Source organism: Polypterus senegalus, chromosome 8 (genome assembly GCF_016835505.1).
Source record: "Polypterus senegalus isolate Bchr_013 chromosome 8, ASM1683550v1, whole genome shotgun sequence".
NCBI lineage: Eukaryota > Metazoa > Chordata > Cladistia > Polypteriformes > Polypteridae > Polypterus > Polypterus senegalus.
The window spans coordinates 1,212,501-1,235,213 of NC_053161.1; the positions used below are offsets into that span (position 1 = coordinate 1,212,501).

The window sequence follows — 22,713 nt, forward strand, 5'->3', positions numbered from 1 at the left end:
CATAAAGCTTGAATTGGTGATGTTTTTCTGTGTTAACCTCATATTTTTCAGACTTCTTCTCAAACTAAGGTGGTGCGAGGGTAAAATGAATCGGGATGCTGATCAATGTAATGTGTACCAGGAAATCATGCATTGACAAAAGCTCCCTTTGCTTGTAATGCAAAGTGTGATTAAATGCATTATTTTTAGCGTTATGGAGCACATGCATGAAGCTTCTCAGCTGTGCTTGTGCTAAGAAAAGGAAAGATTTTAAAAATAACGTAACACGATTGTCAATGTAACCTTTTGTAAGTAGTGCCTGGAGGATTCAGTGTGAGAAACTCGAGAGATAGCGTGTGTATTAACTTGTGGATTTTTCTGTGAGTATTTGGTGGCAGTCTGACAAGTTGCTTGAAGACGGCATTAGCCGCGGAGCTCAGCTCAGACCGAAATGAGATGAATGGGAGGGGAGATGATGACGTGACTCCCCCACCCGCCTTTAACCGTCAATCCCCACAAACACAGTCTCGAATTTGCATAAGCACACCCCTTCACCTACAATTTTAACTTAGTTACAAAGTGATCAAAACTCGTTTATATCCTCGTCCTCTCATTAAACTTGTATCCCGCATTACCTGTGGGCATGTGAAAGCCAGCGTAGCCTGTCTATGAACTTAATTTAAAGTTTAGGTTTACACCTTGCTTTCTTTCCAAGGCAGCAACACTCATGAATATGGTAGTATATGTCACTCGCTCGCTTCTTATTGTTTTTCGCTGCCTTCTCAATTATATAATGCATGTTTTCTTAAGCGCTTTTTGGAGGTCTTCCTGGTTTTCTACGCACTGCGTTGACAATCAGTTCACGTGATTACGTGGGCGGCGTGATGTTGTCACACGAAACTCCGCCCCCCCACGTCATTCCAGCTCAACTCCATTACAGTTAATGGAGAAAATACCTTCCAGTTATGACCATTAGGCATAGAATTTCGAAATGAAACCTGCCCAACTTTTGTAAGTAATCTGTAAGGAATGAGCCTGCCAAATTTCAGCCTTCTACCTACACGGGAAGTTGGAGAATTAGTGATGAGTCAGTGAGTGAGTAAGTGAGTGAGGGCTTTGCCTTTTATTAGTATAGATATATATACAGTGGTGTGAAAAACTATTTGCCCCCTTCCTGATTTCTTATTCTTTTGCATGTTTGTCACACAAAATGTTTCTGATCATCAAACACATTTAACCATTAGTCAAATATAACACAAGTAAATGCAGTTTTTAAATGATGGTTTTTATTATTTAGGGAGAAAAAAAATCCAAACCTACATGGCCCTGTGTGAAAAAGTAATTGCCCCTTGTTAAAAATAACCTAACTGTGGTGTATCACACCTGAGTTCAATTTCCGTAGCCACCCCCAGGCCTGATTACTGCCACACCTGTTTCAATCAAGAAATCACTTAAATCGGAGCTGCCTGACACAGAGAAGTAGACCAAAAGCACCTCAAAAGCTAGACATCATGCCAAGATCCAAAGAAATTCAGGAACAAATGAGAACAGAAGTAATTGAGATCTATCAGTCTGGTAAAGGTTATAAAGCCATTTCTAAAGCTTTGGGACTCCAGCAAACCACAGTGAGAGCCATTATCCACAAATGGCAAAAACATGGAACAGTGGTGAACCTTCCCAGGAGTGGCCGGCCGACCAAAATTACCCCAAGGCGCAGAGCGACTCATCCGAGAGGTCACAAAAGACCCCAGGACAACGTCTAAAGAACTGCAGGCCTCACTTGCCTCAATTAAGGTCAGTGTTCACGACTCCACCATAAGAAAGAGACTGGGCAAAACGGCCTGCATGGCAGATTTCCAAGACACAAACCACTGTTAAGCAAAAGAACATTAGGGCTCGTCTCAATTTTGCTAAGAAACATCTCAATGATTGCCAAGACTTTTGGGAAAATACCTTGTGGACTGATGAGACAAAAGTTGAACTTTTGGAAGGCAAATGTCCCGTTACATCTGGCGTAAAAGGAACACAGCATTTCAGAAAAGAACATCATACCAACAGTAAAATATGGTGGTGGTAGTGTGATGGTCTGGGGTTGTTTTGCTGCTTCATGACATGGAAGGCTTGCTGTGATAGATGGAACCATGAATTCTACTGTCTACCAAAAATCCTGAAGGAGAATGTCCGGCCATCTGTTCGTCAACTCAAGCTGAAGCGATCTTGGGTGCTGCAACAGGACAATGACCCAAAACACACCAGCAAATCCACCTCTGAATGGCTGAAGAAAAACAAAATGAAGACTTTGGAGTGGCCTAGTCAAAGTCCTGACCTGAATCCATTTGAGATGCTATGGCATTTCCTTAAAAAGGCGGTTCATGCTAGAAAACCCTCAAATAAAGCTGAATTACAACAATTCTGCAAAGATGAGTGGGCCAAAATTCCTCCAGAGCTGTAAAAGACTCATTGCAAGTTATCGCAAACGCTTGATTGCAGTTATTGCTGCTAAGGGTGGCCCAACCAGTTATTAGGTTCGGGGACAATTACTTTTTCACACAGGGCCATGTAGGTTTGGATTTTTTCTCCCTAAATAATAAAACCATCATTTAAAACTGCATTTTGTGTTTACTTGTGTTATATTTGACTAATGGTTAAATGTGTTTGATGATCAGAAACATTTTGTGTGACAAACATGCAAAAGAATAAGAAATCAGGAAGGGGGCAGATAGTTTTTCACACCACTGTATGTATGTATATATATACACATACATACAAACCGGATTCCAAAAAAGTTGGAACACTAAACAAATTGTGAATAAAAACTGAATGCAATGATGTGGAGATGGCAAATGTCAATATTTTATTTGTAATAGAATGTAGATGACAGATCAAACGTTTAATCCAAGTAAATGTATCATTTTAAAGGAAAAATATGTTGATTCAAAATTTCACGGTGTCAACAAATCCCAAAAAAGTTGGGACAAGTAGCAATAAGAGGCTGGAAAAAGTAAATTTGAGCATAACGAAGAGCTGGAAGACCAATTAACACTAATTAGGTCAATTGGCAACATGATTGAATAAAAAGAGCTTCTCAGAGTGGCAGTGTCTCTCAGAAGCCAAGATGGGTAGAGGATCACCAATTCCCACAATGTTGTGCAGAAAGATAGTGGAGCAATATCAGAAAGGTGTTACCCAGCGAAAAATTGCAAAGACTTTGCATCTATCATCATCAACTGTGCATAACATCATCCGAAGATTCAGAGAATCTGGAACAATCTCTGTGCGTAAGGGTCAAGGCCGTAAAACCATACTGGATGCCCGTGATCTCCGGCCCTTAAACGACACTGCACCACAACCAGGAATGCTACTGTAAAGGAAATCACAGAATGGGCTCAGGAATACTTCCAGAAACCATTGTCAGTGAACACAATCCACCGTGCCATCCGCCGTTGCCAGCTGAAACTCTACAGTGCAAAGAAGAAGCCATTTCTAAGCAAGATCCACAAGCTCAGGCGTTTCACTGGGCCAGGGATCATTTAAAATGGAGTGTGGCAAAATGGAAGACTGTTCTGTGGTCAGGCGAGTCACGATTCAAGTTCTTTTTGGAAATCTGGGACGCCATGTCATCCGGACCAAAGAGGACAAGGACAACCCAAGTTGTTATCAACGCTCAGTTCAGAAGCCTGCATCTCTGATGGTATGGGGTTGCATGAGTGCGTGTGGCATGGGCAGCTTGCATGTCTGGAAAGGCACCATCAATGCAGAAAAATATATTCAGGTTCTAGAACAACATATGCTCCCATCCAGACATCATCTCTTTCAGGGAAGACCCTGCATTTTTCAACAAGATAATGCCAGACCACATTCTGCATCAATCACAACATCATGGCTGCGTGGGAGAAGGATCCGGGTACTGAAATGGCCAGTCTGCAGTCCAGATCTTTCACCTATAGAGAACATTTGGCGCATCATAAAGAGGAAGGTGCGACAAAGAAGGCCCAAGACGATTGAACAGTTAGAGGCCTGTATTAGACAAGAATGGGAGAGCATTCCTATTTCTAAACTTGAGAAACTGGTCTCCTCGGTCCCCAGACGTCTGTTGAGTGTTGTAAGAAGAAGGGAGATGCCACACAGTGGTGAAAATGGCCTTGTCCCAACTTTTCTGGGATTTGTTGACACCATGAAATTCTGAATCAACATATTTTTCCCTTAAAATGATACATTTTCTCAGTTTAATCTTTTGTTCCGTGATTTATGTTCTATTCTGAATAAAATATTAGAAGTTGGCACCTCCACATCATTGCATTCAGTTTTTATTCACGATTTGTATAGTGTCCCAACTTTTTTGGAATCCGGTTTGTATATACACATACATATATATATATATATATATATATATATATATATATATATATATACATATATATACATATATATACATATATATATACATATATATATATACATATATATATATACATATATATATACATATATATATATACATATATATATATACATATATATATATATATATATATATATATATATATATATATATATGACAGCAACACTCATCTGTCACAACAGTTACAAAACAATTATATTGACAATCATGTTACGTTATTTTCAAAATGTTTCCTTTTCTTTTTCATTACTTCTTCAACACACTAATTCTCCGCTGCAATTTTATATATATATATATAAAATACCCGCGAAGTTGTGAGTTAAAGAAGTTATGAAAAAGAAAAGGAAACATTTTAAAAATAACGTAACATGATTATCAATAATTGTTTTGTCACTGTTATGAGTGTTGGTGTCATCAAGGATTTGATTATCATTATTTCTTTCAATCCGGTTCGTATTTGGAGGATGTGTTCAAGTTACATTCCGTGTTTGTCAACCGTTGTAAAGATAACAGGTTTCATTCATCGATTCCTTTCTTACTACATCAATAAACAGCTCATCTTCCTCTTTATTTGAGACATCACACACTGCATGCACAGGTTTTTTTTACACTGTCTTCCTTTAGCTGGACATTGACTTTTTCCACCGTGTGCTTTGTTCAGTCAGTTCACATGAGCCGCTCGGAGTTCATGCATCAAAGGTTCTCAGCTGTGCTTGTGCTATCTCGTGCGATGTCCACGGCTTTATCTAATGTTAGCTAAGACCCGGCACTTAAGTTTCTTTCGCAGTTTTGTTGAGTTTGTGCCAAACACCACCCTGACCATCTCATCTTTGTTTCCATAAGCACATAATATTTAGCGGCAGAGTGTTTCTATTGGATTGCTGCTGACGGATCGCCTTATATGGGCAGGCACTCAATTACGTGTGTGGCGTGACGATGAGAGACGCAACTCCGCCTCACACGGCGACCGAACTGCAGGCTATGGCCGTATATATGTACTTAAGTAGGATTCAGTTATGACCGTTGCGTGTAGAATTTTGAAATGAAACCTGCTTAACTTTTGCAAGTAAGCTGTAAGGAATGAGCCTGCCAAGTTTCAGCCTTCTACCTACACGGAAAGTTGGAGAAATAATGATGAGTGAGTCAGTCAGTCAGTCAGTTAGGGCTTTGCCTTTTATTAGTATAGATTTACTGCAAATAATTTGTCTTCGTCTATGTGACAGTGACAGGCAGAACAATTAAATACTCTTCCGCTAGGTGGCAGCAGATGGCTAATTAATCTGTGTATCTACCTGTTGCCATTCAAACAGTAGAATTAGTGATGCTTCGGCTGTGACAGCAGTGATAGTGTTGGATTAATATCTGAAAAGAAAAAGTACACAATCCGAACTGGGTCCTGGAGAAAATTATTACCCAGGTGAAGGCCCTAGTAGGAGTAGTGGTCAGAAGAAAGCTAAAAAGGTGAACTTAAGACAATACAATGAAAGTTATCTTTCCTTTAGATTTACTTTTACAGGGGAACCAACTGAGCCGATTCTGTTATGCTTGGTATGTGGGGAAAAAGCTGTCCAACAGTGCCATGGTTCCTAGCAAACTTAAACTACATCTTCAAACACAACACCCATCTTTTCGAAACAAGAACACAGGCTATTTTACTGAGAGATCTCTCAAAGTTAGCTACCAAGTTGCTGAACTCCTCGCCAAATCAAAACAGGCACACACTGTGGCAGAGACGTTAATACTACCTGCCTGCAAAATCATTGTAAATGAGATGTTCGGCCCTGGCTCTCTTAAAGAAACCGCACAAGTCCCTCTCTCAAATAATACAATTGCCAGATGTATTGATGACATGTCTGCAGACATTGAAAGGATCGTTTTGGAAAAGTTGCATGCCAGTGGAAAATTTGTATTGCAACTCGATGAATCTACGGATATCGGTGGGCATGCACATTTGGCAAATGTGCGCTTTGTAGACGGAGACACCATCAGAGAAAACTTCCTGTTTTTCAAGGAATTGCTAGAAAGAACAACAGGAGAGGAAATTTTTCGAGTTGTATCAAAGAACCTTGGACAAGGAGGACTTAAGTGGGAAAACTGCATTAACTGTTTGCACTGATGGAGCAGCCGCCATGTTTGGGCGCACCGAAGGATTTCTAAGCAGAGTGAAAGAGCAACATCCAGATGTTATTGCGACGCATTGTTTTCTGCATCGTGAGGCACTCGTTGCCAAGACATTACCAGCACACATACTGTAGCTCCTGTATTGGACAATATTGCGCTCATGATAAACTTTGCGAAGACAAGACCTGTAAAAAGTTGCATGTTTGCATCATTGTGTGAAGAAATGAGTGCGGAGCATAAAGTGCTATTGCTGCATATGGAGTTCCGGTGGTTGTCCCATGGCAAAGTTTTAGCCCGAGTGTATGAGCTCCAGGAGGAACTAAAAGTGTTTTTGACAAATCAGTGGTGTGATGACGCTAAGTTGCTTTCAGGTGATGAGTGAGTGGTGTGCAACACTGGCATGTCTGGCGGATATATTTCAACATTTCAATGACCTGAACACACTGATGCAATGCCGAAATGAAATCCTGCTCACAAGATCAGCTAAAATAAATGGATTTCCTTCAAAGGTGCAGCTCTGGCAACAACATGTGGAAAGTGCCAACCTTGACAGACTATTTCAGCCCTGTTCCCATTTTCCACAACCTACCTATGCGAGCTTGGCTTTTCAAGCATGACTGCTATAAAAACTAAACAAAGAGAGAGACTCAGTGCTTCGTGTATGTCTTTCTTCAATTCCTGCATGTATATCAGCGTCGTGTTCAACTAAACAGGTCCAGGTTTCGCAATGAGTAAGTAAATTGTGAGTAAATTGAAACTAGATGATCATTATATTTCATTACATATACTTTTTGTGACATTTTTGTTTGGTGTTGGACCGTGGGATTTTTCTAATGTAAAATATGTGCTATGGCTCAAAAAAGGTTGGGAAACACTGTTCTAATGTACAGTACTCATTTCTAATCCTCTTTTGCAATATTTGATGTGTTGTTCTGCTTTCTTCAGGCTCTGCTCAGATGAGTTCCATCCTGTGCCTTTCACTGGTGTACTTAATATTATTGCATGATGGCTAATTCTCTGTTTCCTTGAATTTTCAAGCCTCTTCTGTGCAGCAGTAGATTGATCTGGTTTGTGTCCCCCGAAAAACAGCAAACCTACTGGAGCCATTAAATGAATTTTGTTAGTGTCCACAACAGCGATATTAAACCAATGGAAATATGGCACCTGGGAAAGAATGCACATGCTGCATCTGAACTTATTATCCAAGTGCTGCTCTTGGTTAAAGGGATACTGAACGTTTCCCATGAAGCAACACAGTGTTGTTGTGGGGTCTCTAAAGATCAGCTTAAGCCTCTTCAGGAGAACAGGAGAGAATATTTGTCCGTAGAAGAATTTTACAAGACTTTACTTTTTTTTTTTTTTTTTTAATATTGCTGCTTATTTCTTCCTTCAAAAGCTATTGTAGCAAATTAAATAAATTTCTCAAGAAAGTATATGCTAATCTGACTAAAATTGTTTTTTTCTTCTCTGTTTTGCAGTTTCCTCTGAACTGGAAAGTGGCAATCCAATCTTTCTGTTTGTGTACAGGTGAAATTTAAACTATAAATTTTAAGCTGTAAAATTGCATTGTGTACTCATTTAATTGTGAAGTATTTTCTGGTAATCATATGCAGTATACTTGTACTGTGTCAAATACTTAAGATATCACTTTTCATAATTTAATTCCTATAGTTTACATATAACCATCACATAGTAGTTAGCACTGCTAGCTCACAGTGTCCTGGATCTGAGTCTGCATCCCCCAACATTACAACATTAGAGCAATTTTGATGAAGACGGGCCATTTAGCCTAATAACGTCTGCAAATCCCATTCACCTAATTTCACAAAAAGAACAGATTTGAAAGTACCTAAAAGCCTACTGACAGCGACACTACTACAGGTGTCTGTGGTTTTTTGAGAGAGGAAAGTTTCATAATATTTGTGTGAAAATTGCCCTTAATGAGTTCCCATATGTGTCTTCATGTTCAATAAGAATTCATTTTAAACTAACAGTCTGGATCCACAGTACTAATTCCCTTTGTGATTTTAAAAACTTCAATTGTGGCATGTCTTATTCTCCTTTTGCATAAACTGAAAATGTTCAACTCTTATAGTCTTTCCTCATTCATAACTTGTACTCCTGGAATCGGCCTAGTTGTTCTTCTTTGAACATTTTCTGACACTTCATCAGTACTCCAGGGGCCTCATGCATAAACGGTGTGTACGCACAGAAATGTTGCGTAAGAATGTTTCCTCGTTCAGATCGCGATGTATAAAACCTACACTTGGCGTAAAGCCACGCACTTTTCCACGGTACCTCATACCTTGCTGTACGCAAGTTCTCCGCTCGGTTTTGCAGACTGGCAGCACCCAGCGTCAAAGCAGTGCTACTGTTCCTGTGTGGTTACTGTTTATTTTCCTGACGCGACTTTATAAATACACTGAAACTAATCGCATATTGTTTGTTAGTGTAATGAATTTGATTGTAGATTACCTGTAACAATATAATGGCCCAGGGAATAGCCATAGTATTCCAAATACCATAACTGCTTTAGCGTTGTTACTCTCACTGCACCTTCTTCTTTCAGCTGCTCCCGTTAGGAGTTGCCACAGCGGATCATCTTTTTCCATATTACTCTCACTGCACCACTCGGAGTATTTATATCACTGTATCTGAGTGTGAATCACAGCAGCAACTGATCGGAAAGAGAATTATCGGTATACGGCATTAAGCATACGCTGTCTCGGCCATGGCAAAACATTTCAAAGCCTTTCCTGTACGGACCTCACGGTTCAGAAACAGTTTCATCCCAAGAACTTTAAACGCACTTAATCAATTGCTCCTTGTAGATCTGTTTGTACTTATAAGTACAATCACCCCACTGTAAACTTGCACTACAGTTATAATATTACACAACCTGAGCCACTTTATAAAGTGTGTATTTACATCTGATGATGATATCATTTTTAAGATGAAGTGCAGCAAAATATGCTTATTATATTATACAGATAAAACTAACTTCATTTAAATAATCTATATTCTTCACTTGGACTGGCGTGAAGGATAGAAAAATTAAACATGTACTACGAAGATATTTCAATGTTTTTTTAAACGTTTTGAAGAATCAGCCCTCTAAGCTTACAGATGGCTTAACGTCTATTACAGAGCTGATTGTGTGCCGATCGGTTACTTGGAGAAAGACAAGCAAGGACTGCAGGGGCGGCCACGCCAATATATATCTATACTAATAAAAGGCAAAGCCCTCACTGACTCATTCACCGACTGACTGACTGACTGACTCACTCACTCATCACTAATTCTCCAACTTCCCGTGTAGGTAGAAGGCTGAAATTTGTCAGGCTCATTCCTTACAGCTTACTTACAAAAGTTGAGCAGGTTTCATTTCGAAATTCTACACGTAATGGTCATAACGGTCGACAATGTCCACCATGTTGAACTTTCTTATTTATGGCCCCATCTTCACAAAATTTGGTAGGCGCCTTCCCTGCGCTAACCGAAACCAATGTACATACTTTTTTCGGTGGTATGATGCCACTGTCGGTCGCCATATTGAACTTTTCAACAGTCTTTGTTACTTATGGGCCCATCTTCAAGAAATTTGGTACACGGGTTCCCAACGCTAACTGAATCTTACTTACGTACATATATACGTCCATAGCCAGCAGCTCGGTCACCGTGTGAGGCGGAGTTGGGTCCCCCATCCCAACGCCTCCCACGTTGTTGGCTGCCTGCCTATATAAGGCTGTCCGTCGCTCCGGTCTCTACATTCCCTTCCTTGCTTCGCCACGGGATTCACATCTCCCTACTGATAACTACAGCCTTTTTATTTGATCCACGGTTTCTGCGCTGTTTTATTGTTCGTTTATTACGATTTTAGTTATTGTGTAGGTATTTTAGACTTACTTTACATTGCTCAGATACCCATTTCCTTTATCATTCCAACCGTACCCCCATTACCATGTCTATCGAGGTGATCACCATCGATCAAAGAACTGTCACTTACCGAGTGGTTTCCATGCCTGGAGATGGCACCTACCTCTTTGTTACATATTGCACGGTCATATCAGGCTCACTCTTGATATCCGGAGGAACATTGTGTCTTATAAATTGAATGACTGGGACAGGTTCAAGGTGTGGACTGATGACAGTACAGGAGATAATTATACTACACAGGAGCACTATAAGAGTGAAATGTTTAAGCCCTTCACTTATGGTTCTGCATATGAGTTGATGGCTGCTGCTGAATTGTTCGGTTGTCGCTTTCAAGTGTACCGAAATGGCTAAATATTTTACACCTTTCGACAACTGACAAATTTCGACTAAAGTTAAACGCTTGTGTCATGAGCACGAGGCGGCTGTGCAGTGTCTGCAAAGGACGTGGCCATCCACCGTGCATAAGATACCATATTGACATTGGCGGGTGAAGGGGCCACCGAATCTTTCTCTGCCCAGGGCCGCCACAAGCCTAGAGCCGCCCATGAGTACTGCTGCAATAAATAATTTTCATCGAAGGTCACGCACAATCACTGCGCCGTGAAACCCATATTTAATAACGTGCTTTAACTCCTATCATCATGAAAATTATATCATGTATACATCTCAGTATTTTAGTTATTCAGAGAACTGTAATATTACAAATGTAATTGATTCCGTGTCCAGTCGGAGGAAGAGAGCCGGTTTAAGAAGCAGGTAGTGATTCACACACACAGAGCACATAGAAGATCACATACAAAACAAAGCATTTAACGTGCTACTTTAATTACGATGTGATTTGAGAAATTGGTTAATTAAACGATTTTAAGATGAAGTTTATAATCTACTTTAATGACAAAATAAACAACATGATTAAAGTGGAAATTTCGAGATTGAAGTTGACATTTCCTGCTTTTTCCCCACTGTGTGCCTTTTTTTTCTCTGTACCCTAATAAGCTTTCATATGACACTCAGATGGTAGGCTACGACTTGCCTTTTCATGGCGACTTTGATATCTGACAACTTCTTTTTTATTTCCGGCACTGTGCGACTTTGTGAACGTGAGCTTTCAAGTTTCTCCAACACGCTATATCACTCGATCAACTTCCTTTTGTTGGTTATACCACGGTTTAAATAAACAAATAGTATGTTTTTCCTTTGCCTCCACTTGGTATTCTCTGAAATTCTTATATTTTCCCCCGTGCTTTTCCCATTGTCTTTTCACAGAAGGCTGAGCTTAAGGGCGATTTATATTGATTTGCATATTCAAAGAGGCGTAATTCTGGGTGGAGTTGGGGCGGAACAGAAGGCGCATGCACGAGCGTTTCTTTTCACGCTGACTGGGATTCATGGAGCAGAAGAACGCGGAAGTTGGAGTATGCACAGATTCCTGCATCTGGATTTTTCTGTGTGTAAGCACATTTCGGCTTTTGTGCTTACATCATGTTATAGTGCGAATTCTATGCACAGCGTTATGCATGAGTCCCCAGGGGGGTATTTTTCGTATGTGGATTACTCATTTAGCCGGATGTAATAGCTGACGATTTGCCATGATCCATGATCGAGGGGGAATATTGTACCTCAAAGATTTATTAGCACCTTATATTGGAAGTCAAACTAGGCGAAGTCATGCTCTCACAACCTCACAGACAGTATGCATTGCTTTGGGTTTTTTTTTTTGCAAGCGGCACTTTTTTTATATACTATAGGTGATGCGGAAAATCTATCTAAAAGTGCAGTTTGCCAGGCAATTCGTAAAATCTGGACACCTGCGTGTGCAGAAAATAAAAGAGCCATTTCATGCCATTGCAGGCACACAGGCAAAAACACCCACAGTTCCATAAAGAATCTCACAATCAGCCTAACATTCTCATTACCCAGGATTTCCACATGTGATTGGAGCACATGGGACTGATCAAAGTGGAGTTTGATCAGACATTATTTGGAAAATGTACCTCTCCTCCTGATGAATAATCAGACACAGTGTCTTCATCAAATATTTGACCTTCGTCAATATCTTGTTGGTCAGACACAAGTTCTAGGGATATGACATTCCCTGCAACTGACCCAACAAAAAAAAAACACCCTCAGAAACAGGGCCTACTTTCAGCAGCACCTCCCGGTATGGCGGAAAACCCACCCAATCAGGCTCAGCAGCTGTTGCAGCACTCCCTGACCATGATGTAACATCTTGGCGGAGGTACTGTTCTGCCCACACTTGCTCCCCCAGTCCTCTCCGTGAAGAGGTGTCCTGGCCAGACAAGGACCTCGGCCATCTGTGACAATATATGTATATTAAAAAGAATTGCAGTCGCCTAAGCACTCTTCCCTATGGGACACCACTTTTAACATCACCTAGCTGAGAAAAGGCTCCCCTCAACATTTCCCTTTGTTCAGTGTTCAAGCAAATTTTACATCAGTTTACTCGCAGTGCCCTGAATGCCCAATTTAGTTTCATTACTAACTGCTTAAATGGTACCTTATCGAATGCTTTCTTAAAATCAAGATAAATTATATTAATTCATAAATCATAGCAAATGCTCCTGTCTGATCATGCTATTCTGTTGATTCCTCATAGAATTCCAGCACATTAGTGAAGCACCACCTCCCCTGTCTGAACCTATTAGCTGTTAGCTAATTAGCTGACTATTAGCTAATACACATCTTCTTGACCGTGACGTTTTCCTTAATAATTACTTTTTATTAAATCACCCAAGCTGTATGTTAAGATTACTGTCCTAAACAGTAGTTACTTGGATCAGCCCGATCAAAATAATGTGATCACATTTGCTAGCTTCAGTGATCTCTGAAAATAACCATTAAGGTTTTATATGCAGTAAATACTCACAGGTTACAGGTTAGGAGCACGCACCACACAACAAACCAACTCAGGATCCAGATTAGGACCCGAGTGCAGCTATGCAATGGGTGACACCTCAGCACCACACTAGTTCAGATGGAATGGAACCAGGGTGAGGTTTTTTTATGGTGGCTGGAGTGCCAATTCTGCCACCAACCCCCAAGTTTTTCTTTGCAGGTTGGAGGGCCGACATGCAGGGCTGGATACAGATTAATGTCACCAGCCTCCTTAAATAAGTTTTGTATTTTTGCAAGTCAAATTTATTTCTTTACAGTCATGCTATATTTTCATTTAACACATGAAACTGCATTCTAAAGTGAAGCATATTTTATACATTTTGAAAAAATCACAAGCCTGTTCTTGCACTTTTTAATGGAGCTTATGGTAACCGAGTTACATGGTGGGTAAGTTTGATTTGTTTTCCTGCCCATAGTAAGACATTTGAGATACTGGGAGCCTTGGAATCTATGAATAGAAAGATTTGACAGCTCAACTAGGACTCTACTATACTATAGAATACCCAGGAGAGGATGGACAGCTAGCTGGCTGAGATCTCTAGGACTGCAATTGTGTTTTAAGTTTGTCTTTGAATTAGTCTGTTATAATTAGTCGATTCGAATTTTGACCATGGACCTCCCAGACATTTTGTTTTTCCCAGAGGTGCTACCTACTTCAGTTTTAGTTTTCCTCTCATTTGCTGTCAGCTGGCCAAAGTTCTTTGATAACGTTATGTTAATCAGTTAGGACCGGTTTGTGTTTACTGTGTGTTTAAAGAAAATGTGTATTTTTAAGTGTATGCAGTATATACTGTAATTAGTAATTTGTGTAGTTTGTATTTACATTTACATGTGAACTTGTTACTGTGCTCTGAGCCTGCAGTCAGTGCAAAGCCCTTTGCAGAAAAGCCCTAAATTGAATTAAATTGAGTATGTGGAAGCCAATGAAAGAAAAATGCAAAAGACAATCGCTAAAAGGGAAAGGGGGGCAGCACCCAGAGATGGTGAGACAAAAGGAAAAGGTAATGAAGCAATCTTTTTTTTATTTTGAGGAAAAAATTGAGACAGATTTTGGAATAAGGTGCCATCCTAAAATTTTGATGGGTACAGTGGCATCAGTTAGACACAACATTCTTTGAATGACATTTGAACTGAAGTGAAACAAAGTGTCACTGTGCTGTGTAGTGGTGCAGAAGCTGTACGGCTCATTTAAAGAGAGTACATAAAGGACAGATGCCTTAAAGTTTTTAGTTATTCTGCAGGTCTGGAAACTCTAGGTGAGAGTGTCCCTCACGGCCAAAATAGTAAAGGGCTTATGACTAGGTTTATATATAGCTTGCAGCATAATTTCCTTCAGTTCCACGAACATCGTTATTGCCCTGTGCTCTGTTATTTCATATTGGTTTTCCATTAATTAAATAAACTGTTCTTTGCAGCACTATTTTCTCCCCTTCTGCCCTCTTCTTCAAAGTAAATTGGGTGGTTACAGTATATGTTCTGTGTGTATGGACTGTAAGTTGAGCTTCTAAAATATTAACTTCTGCCTACGTCTCAGTCATTTGATTCCAATTTCAAGTTCAAATGTTGACAAAAATCAAAAATTGTGTGCTGGTGTATTATGAACCTCCATGACCATTCCCTTTGATATTTTAGACTCATCTAATATAAAATGGCAGTTTACCATTTGTATAATTTCCCTCATGTTTGGTTTCATGGATTCTCTTTTGTCTTTGACGTCTGCTCCTAGTAGCTTCTTTGTCATTATATCATGACTTAGTTTTAGACTGTAACAAGTGGCTAGTCTCAAAGGTTCTCTCATTCTTTCATTGTCCATACGACATTGGCCATTTAGGATTATGCCTGCCATAGCATCATCAGATGAATTCAGTACTTTAATTGAAAACATTTTCTGAACCATTTTTTTTCCCAAAACAAGATTCCTAGGGGCCTGAGCCTTTAGCTAGGAAAGAGCAACACACAAGCACAACACAATCACTGAGTAATCTACACTCTGTACAGTACACTTTAGAGTCATCAGTATAAATAACGGGCACATCTCTGAGATGTAGGAGGAAACCAGAGAACCCAGACACCTGGAGAACATAGAAAAGTCCACACTGGCAGCAAGCAGGCTTCTCAGTTTATGTAATGCTCTGAATTCAGAGGTCGGTAAACAGGAAACCTACTTTTGTAGGGAAACCGGGCATGAATAAGAATTTTGTTGTGAGGACATCTTGCAGCCACGGTGGTCCCCCTGGCCAACCCAGGGAAAACCTCCAGTAACTTAACTTTTCATCATGTCAGTGCTTATCTGTTACCAGTTTGTGTCAATGTGTTTTGAAAGGCTGGGTTTTCCTTGCAGTGTAGCCTAGTGTGTTTTCTTGGAAATCACTCTAATGAGGCATGCATTTATTTGTTTGTTTGCTTATTCACATCTTGACAGCTCAACTAAATCGAGTTTTTGTGAGTGAGTGTGTAAAGCGGCTTTCATTAGGCTTTGTTGGCAGCTAGCCCTACATTAGCATCTGCATTCCATAGAAAAGTCCCTCATAAACGCCTCTTGATGCCCCTGCTCTGCAGCATGTGGACTCTTCAGTGAAGGCAAAGCTGGCTGCCCGCATCACTTCAGTGTTTAGCAAAAAATATCCCTCAAAGGTGAAGTAAAATTGAAAGGCGGCCAACTGTGCAGTAAAGTTCATTTTAAAGAATTCTATTTCATTTCTCTGACTTTTCTGTTTTCTTCAAAATATGTGTCAATTCATCTGTTTGTTTTTTTGTTTCTCATTGGTTTTACTAATAATGACAATAATATTAATAGCTTTATTTACTTAAACCGCTTACAAGCAAGATAAACTAAGTGCCTCACAACTTAAAAGAGAAACAAATATGTGCGGTGACCTATCAGGAAAAATGAAGAAAAAAAAAAAATAACAAAATATAAAATAAAGGTAAAGTGTACCTCAGATATGAAACATTAAACAAAATAAATGTTTAAATAAAATTAATTTAAAATGTGAAATTTAAACATTAGGATTTTTTGTATCTAAATTTTAATATTTTGAAAGTATATCTGGTCAATACATCCATCCATCCATTATCCAACCTGCTATATCCTAACTACAGGGACACGGGGGTCTGCTGGAGCCAATCCTAGCCAACACAGGGTGCAAGGCAGGAACAAATCCCCGCAGATCCACTGCAGAATAAACATACTTCATAATTTCAATTTGCTAAACACAAATGTAAAGTAAAGAAAGTACTTTTATATTGTTTTTATAAGAAAATTTTGAAGCACAGGACTAACAATCATCCATATTTTGTGGGAGTCAACCACAATCCAAAATAAAAAAAAAATCTAAAAACACCTAGGATGTTTAATTATGTTATTTGTCCCGGAACTGAATTCTATGAAATAAAAATTCTCTTGCAGATTGGATCAACTGTAGACTCAATGCAATTAATGCTAACACAGTATATAATATTCTTATAATATTTACAGTGCATCCGGAAAGTATTCACAGTGCATCACTTTTTCCACATTTTTTTATGTTACAGCCTTATTCCAAAATGGATTAAATTCATTTTTTTCCTCAGAATTCGACATGTGACAACGTGAAAAAAATTTACTTGAGATTTTTGAAAATTTATTAAAAATAAAAAAATATTAAAAATATTAAAAAATAAAAAAAATTGAGAAAGCACATGTACATAGTCATTCACAGCCTTTGCCATGAAGCTCAAAATTGAGCTCAGGTGCATCCTGTTTCTCCCGATCATCCTTGAGATGTTTTTGCAGCTTAATTGGAGTCCACCTGTGGTAAATTCAGTTGTTTGGATATGATTTGGAAAGGCACACACCTGTCTATATAAGGTGGTCCCACAGTTGACAGTTCATGTCAGAGCACAAACCAAGCATGAAGTCAAAGGAATTGTCTGTAGACCTCCGAGACAGGATTGTCTCGAGGCACAAATCTGGGGAAGGTTACAGAAAAATTTCTGCTGCTTTGAAGGCCCCAATGAGCAGAGTGGCCTCCATCATCCGTAAGTGGAAGAAGTTAGAAACCACCAGGGCTCTTCCTAGAGCTGGCCGGCCATCTAAACTGAGCGATCGGGGGAGAAGAGCCTTAGTCCGGGAGGTGACCAAGAACCCGATGGTCACTCTGTCAGAGCTCCAGAGGTCCTTTGTGGAGAGAGGAGAACCTTCCAGAAGGACAACCATCTCTGCAGTAATCCACCAATCAGGCCTGTATGGTAGAGTGGCCAGACGGAAGCCACTCCTTAGTAAAAGGCACATGGCAGCCCGCCTGGAGTTTGCCAAAAGGCACCTGAAGGACTCTCAGACCATGAGAAACAAAATTCTCTGGTCTGATGAGACAAAGAATGAACTCTTTGGTGTGAATGCCAGGCGTCACGTTTGGAGGAGACCAGGCACCGCTCATCACCAGGCCAATAACATCCCTACAGTGAAGCATGGTGGTGGCAGCATCATGCTGTGGGGATGTTTTTCAGCGGCCGGAACTGGGAGACTAGTCAGGATAAAGGGAAAGATGACTGCATCAATGTACAGACACATCCTGGATGAAAACCTGCTCCAGAGCGCTCTTGATCTCAGACTGGGGTGACGGTTCATCTTTCAGCAGGACAACGACCCAAAGCACACAGCCAAGATATCAAAGGAGTGGCTTCAGGACAACTCTGTGAATGTCCTTGAGTGGCTCAGCCAGAGCCCAGACTTGACTCCAGTTGAACATCTCTGGAGAGATCTTAAAATGGCTGTGCACCGACGCTTCCCATCCAACCTGATGGAGCTTGAGAGGTGCTGCAAGGAGGAATGGGCGAAACTGGCCAAGGATAGGTGTGCCAAGCTTGTGGCATCATATTCAAAAAGACTTGAGGCTGTAATTGCTGCCAAAGGTGCATCAACAAAGTATTGAGCAAAGGCTGTGAATACTTATGTACATGTGATTTCTCAGTTTTTTTATTTTTTAATAAATTTGCAAAAACCTCAAGTAAACTTTTTTCACATTGTCATTATGGGGTGTTGTGTGTAGAATTTTGAGGAAAAAAATGAATTTAATAAATTTTAGAATAAGGCTGGAACATAACAAAATGTGGAAAAAGTGATGCGCTGTGAATACTTTCTGGATGCACTGTAGGTAGCGGTGATATAGTCTATAGTAGGCTGCTCACCTTGAATTGTTCAATAGAGACACGGCCGATATAACACACACACTAGGGACAATTTAGAATCGCCAATGCACCTAACCTGTCTTTGGACTGTGGGAGGAAACCGGAGTACCCGGAGGAAACCCACACAGACACGGGGAGAACATGCAAACTCCATGCAGGGAGGACCCGGGAAGCAAATCCGGGTCTGCTAACTGTGAGGCAGCAATGCTACCCACTGCACCACCATGCTGCCCTATACAATCAATTTAAATACATTTAAATTCCTCAATATATCCTTTTGTTGTTGATTAATTGAATAGTGTTTTTTTTTTTTCTTTTGAATATCTATCTCTCAGATGACCAGGCTGGCATTCAAAGCTAACGACTGCAGCAATGTGCTACCATGCCATCTATCAGTATATTTGTATTTACACTGCAAACAAAAATATTACACCAAGTCCATATCTTATACTATCATCTGGATAAGACATGCTAAACATTGCGATTCAGAGAGAGCAAATGAATCGTAGTTTCAGCCTCCAACTCTCATCAGACTGAACTGAATCGCTGCCCGATGGAGTTTTCTCCAAGTCAAGAGCTGTAAGTGCTCAGCTTCTGCTCAGCGCTTTGCCAGCAGTTTCCATGTTGTGTTACAGCACCCTTTAAGCAGCTGCCAGAGCATCCTGCAGCTGGAGCTCACAGCAGCCATGTGGTGAAAAGCCTTCAGATGACTGCATTCGCTCAGCAGGAGACAGTGTGTGTCAAAAGGATCGCTTTCGGCCAAATGCACCTCGACTTAAAGACCTACACACCAAGCTCCCCTTAACAGATTCAGCATTAAATCCTTTCTTCGTGTTAACCACGCTTTCCAAGATTACGTGTGCATAGCCTGCCCAGCAGTTTGTCCAGCATAACTTCTTTAGCTGATAAGCAGAAAGAGTTTTACTTTGTTTAAAATGCTTATCTGTTTAGAGGTGGTACAACTGATATGTATGTTACAGACAGATCTGAGTACCCGCTAGCCATTTTGACTTGGTGTTCGAGAATTTGTCCACTTTTTATTTGGTCTTAAATGTTTCTGATCCTATTAAAGTCAATTACATCTGCAGGACCAATTCTGTTTGCCTTTCACTTTCTCTTTTATCAATAATGTATGTATGTATTTATTTATGTAATTCAAGAATTGATCCAGCACAAGGATACTGGTAATGGCAGTGCACCAAGTCAAAAGCCATGGCATGATAATATAAAATATTATGGTATACAGATCCCGTGACTAAGGAGTTACTGACAACTACATACCTTCACCGATTGTGTAGAAAATGGCTTTGTACAAAAAAACAGAATAATAATCCCAAATGGGAATGAAAATAGTATTAAAAATAAAGCTCAATGACACTAAGCCGAACATCTGCTAATGCTGAAAATAATGAGCTCATGATTACAGATTCCACATTTTGGAATGTCAGAAAGTCACAACAAGTAAAGAACTGGAGTACCCAGCTTTGATAATAAATTTGTCTCTCGATCCTAAATTTGAATCTCTATAACATTGTAACATGTTGTCACTGTTATCATTATCACTATTATCGCTGGTTTAATCTCCATTTCCTGGGTTTTCTAAAGGAAGAAAAGAAAGAAAACTATATGTGCAATTACATATCCAAAATCTGCATCAATCCACTGCTGAAATGAAGGATGGAAAATGAGATCAAGAACAAACTTGGTCAGATGTTAAGATCAAATATCGCTTGAACATGAAATAGAAGACATAGAATAGAAGACTGCAAGAAGACCACCCTTACAGACAAAGTGGAACCAGCCACATGACTGGCGGGGAACTCCTCAAAAGCAATCCACATGTTCCACAGCTTTCTTAGCAGTTGTGACCATGGGCTGAGCAACCTGTGGCATGAAAGACAGGCAGTCTGGTGCTAGAAGGTGACGACGAGGAGCAGCCTGTTTGAGGTAGACCTCCAGGAAAACAACAGGAGCTGGATGGAGAAGCCAAAGTACTGTGTGCGGTGGAGCAGGCAAGGCTGCATTAGTTAGGAGCCCTGTTAAGTCACGGGTGGGAAAAGTAATCATGAAGAGGTGGTCACAAGTTGACAGGTGTGCAGTTGAAGAATGGCCCAGCATCCATCCCATGTGTGCGTTTTTGAGGGGACTTATTCTGGTGTTTAGCAGGTTATTAGTTAAGGATCCCTTAAAATGGGCAAGTTTGCATGGGTGTTGTAGAATTTAGCAAAGAAGCCTGTTCTGTGTCTTCGCATTAAACAACAAATGCACCAAAACCAGAACATACAGCATGGTTGTCTGTGTTTGTGTGTACCTGTCTCTCCTGTCCTGGTGCTCGTTACAATAAAATATGGTTATTGAAGGTCTGACGGTTGTATTGAGACTAAGTGTTTATAAGTCAGGATCTGTATTGTTTTAAGCAAATGCAGCTCTTCAGATATTGCCTTACTTGGAGATTGCCTAGTTCACCTAAATGGTAGAGCCGGCCCTGCTGGCTACCTCCATTCAAGTTTAGGGGCATCTCAAAAGGTGAATTGTAAAATGAAAGTCCATAAACTTTATACATGCAGTGACCAATTAATTTTTTACAGATATTTATAAGTAGTAGCAACTTCCAGAACAACTTGAATTCTTTGGGGCATGGGATCATCAAGGTGCTAGGAGCATTTTCTTTTTCAGGGCCTATGCTAACTTGATAGCAGCACCTACTTACTGTAGATATCTCCCCCACACATTTATGCTGCAAACCTTCCATCTCACCTCATCCTAAAGGTGGTCTTTCTGATTAAGACGTGGACTGTGCAGACCATTGAAATAAACTGAAAGCATTATCATGTTTGCAGAACCAGCTTGTGATGAAATGCGCTTTGTAAAATGATACATTATTTTAGTGGAAGTGTCCTCAGGGCAGCAAGAAGACCCAGGTTCACATCCCGGGTCCTCCCTAGGTAGAGTTTGCATGTTAGGTGAGTGTGTGTTCAGTCTAATATGGATTGGCTCCATGTTCCATGTTTTTCCTTGTGTTCTATTCTAGTTGAGATAGGCTCCAGCGAACCCTACTATCCACCAAGGATTATGCTAAGGACTAAGCAGCCAAGAAAATGTCATTGAAAGTGTAGTGGTAGCTAGTAGTGGTCATTGAAAGTGTAGTGTAGCTTTGGACTTCAAACCCTGAGACTGTGGGTTTAGATCCCACTACTGACACTGTGTGACCATGAGTAAGTCACTTCTCCTGGCCAGTGCTCTATTTGGAAGAAAACAAAGAAATGGAACCAATTGTATCTCAAATTTTGAACGTCATCTTCGATAAAAGCATCAATATGAAAAAGGGTGGACTGTGGAGATAAAGAGATGCAAATGGTAAGCAGCAATACTCAGGTACACTGTGGCATTCTGGTGATGCTTAAGTGAGACGTATGGTATGGTGAATGTCTTCTTGGCACACTTTACACTGTCACCAACAGCCCATTCCATTTATCAAATTCTAACCTTGCCATCTGCTTATTGCAGTAGACATTAACATTCGGTTCCTGTACCCAATTGACTTCAGAGTCTGTTGTGTTATGCATTTAGAACTGTCCTTCTGCATACTACTATTGTGAAGATCCATTTAAATATTTGTGGACTTTCTGTCAGCTTGAACAATAGGCCATTTTCTCCCTATCTTTCTTGGTGACATTTTCTCTCACATAACTGTTGATTACTGGATATTTTCTGTTTATCATACCTTTCTCTGTATACTCTAGAAACCGTAGTGAGTGAAAATCCCAAGAGGACAGATGTTTCTGAGATGCTGGAAGCTTCATGTCTGTCACCAACAATCATAGCATGGCCAATGTCACTTAAAGGAGATCACGCTTCCTGCCCAAGCTGATGTCTGCCTGAACAATAACTAAATGTGTTGCATTATACTGTATATTGAGTTGGAGTCACATACCTTGCTGCCTGGAGAAACAATATTTGGATTAATAAACTGTCACTGCAAAAAATGACTACAGAGTGTTGATTAATTATTTACATCCTTCAGAGGTTATAATTAATCAGAGAATTAAAATTAAGATCTGACACCAAGCATGTGTGCATTTATAATTTGTTAAATTTAAAATTAAATATAAAACCCCTGATTAATGTAAGTTAATGGTACAAAGTCTGATCTCTGTGTACACAGCTTAATACTACAGACTAAATTCCCT

At 40.0% G+C, this 22,713-nt stretch overlaps 1 long non-coding RNA gene across 1 annotated transcript; it reads left to right on the forward strand.

The window, feature by feature from the left end:
• The first annotated feature begins 6,260 nt into the window (after nt 1-6,260).
• On the forward strand, nt 6,261-22,499 carry LOC120533688. The gene is made up of 3 exons (XR_005634599.1): nt 6,261-7,233; nt 7,981-8,029; nt 22,267-22,499. It is a non-coding gene; the product is annotated as an uncharacterized LOC120533688 (long non-coding RNA).
• The last annotated feature ends 214 nt before the right edge of the window (nt 22,500-22,713 follow it).